This window comes from Chrysochloris asiatica, unplaced genomic scaffold, assembly GCF_000296735.1.
Source record: "Chrysochloris asiatica unplaced genomic scaffold, ChrAsi1.0 scaffold00046, whole genome shotgun sequence".
In the NCBI taxonomy this organism is placed as follows: Eukaryota; Metazoa; Chordata; class Mammalia; order Afrosoricida; family Chrysochloridae; genus Chrysochloris; species Chrysochloris asiatica.
Genome location: NW_006408564.1, coordinates 17108855 through 17110673, shown reverse-complemented (window position 1 = coordinate 17110673; position 1819 = coordinate 17108855).

The following is a 1819-nucleotide window of genomic DNA, read 5'->3' as shown; positions in this document are numbered from 1 at the left end:
AAAAAAAAAAAAAAATTTGTGTATTCTCCCTCTAGTCAAGTTCCGATTATCAAGCCATCAAGGCTAGGTCAAATGGTTACTGTCTGCAAGTTTGAGTGTTCTTGTGCATCTCCCCTCATGTCATATCAGCTGGATGCTTCACTCTCAGCTGCAGCCCTCTATGGCTAAGTCTTTGTCCATGGTCTCAAGTGTCATAAGGTCTCACCACACTTTGGACCAACCAGTACTTCCTCTTCTCTCGCTCATCTCCAGGTCAATGGGAGTCAGTGTGTTTGAACTCAGCCCATTTCTTCATTGCTGCCTTTCCCTCTCTCCCACTCACCAGTAGACCAATGTGGTCGCCAGCAAGCTTACATGCCTGTTTGTGTGTTCCCTTTGAATTTCAGTCTTAGAGGGGAGTTTATCCTGAAGGAAGTTGATTGCTTGCCTTGATGGCTTCCTGGTGAAAAGCTAGCTTATTCTTGTAGTAGCCAGTCATACAGACACTTTTGTTTTGGGTTTTTCCTGATGATCTTTCTTTGAAGATGTATCTTCTGCCATTCTAGCTGTTCCAGGCTGGTCTGCTTGTCCTTGCTAGTGGGGATGTTCCACCTCAGAAGGTTCTGGATGGGACTCAGGGTTCTATCTAAGGTCCTATACTCTGCAAAGACTTTGCAAGAGGCCTATTTCACTGGGCAAGTTCTAGAACCCCTTTTAGGTATTCCAATCAGTTACAGGCTGAAGATGGGCTTACATGTTTTCTGTTGTCATGGTTCACAACATTCCTTTCTATCCCATTCAAGTGTCTATTTTACAATAGTAGGCAAGGGAAACAAATATTCATAAGACAGTCAAGCATTTAAGTATTATTTCCCCTCTTCAAGCTATGCCTAGATCCCTGTATCCCAGAGCCCTGTTGTTCCAAGACTGAGCATGCATCACTATTTACCTTTGTCCCACTTAGGCCATGTAAACCTGTCTCAGGTTCCCCTACCTATCTTGTTCTTCCACCTCCTCCCTCTTCTTGCAATGCCCTCCCCAACACCTGAACTAAACTCCCAACACCACTGTTGTGGTTACCTTATATTCCTTTAACTCTTCCCTCCATTTAGGACAGTCTATTTTATCCTGTAATCTACCTGACCTTCCCACCACCTGGATCTCTGTTCCTCTGTGTTGACCTTCTTTCACATTGTAATTGTTTTGATCATAGACTGACTGCCCAGATCCTCTGTTCTTGTCATTTTATTCTGTCCTTGACTCTTCCATTTGTTGATTGAGTTCAGGGTAATGCTGCCATGTGAGGCATTCTCTGATTGTTGTCTGTTCTTGTTGGTTCTCAGTCCACAGAACTTCCTTTCGGATGTTTTTCATGGCAGAATTGGCTTTGACAAAATCCCTTAGTTTCTGTTTATCCTGGAATGTTTTGATTACACCATCATATTTGATTGACAACTTTGTTGGGTAGAGGATTCTTGGGTGGCAGTTTTTTTCTTTCAGGATTTTATATATGTCTCCCCTCGTCTTCTTGCCTGCATGGTTTATGTTGAGAGATCTGAACTTAATCTGATTTGCTTGCCTTTGTATGTTACACTTCTCTTTTCCCTAGCTGCTTTCAGGATTCTGTCCTTATCTTCAATTTTGGAGAGCTTGATTATTATATGTCTTGGTGATTGTCTTTTAGGGTCTCTACTTCCTGGGGTTCATTGAGCTTCTTGAATGCTTATCTTTTCACTTTTCAGGATGTTAGGGAAATTTTCTTCCAGAAGCTCTTCAACTATCTCCTCTGTGGACTTGTGTGATTCTTCCTGTCCCGGAATGCCGATAAATCTCAAGTTAT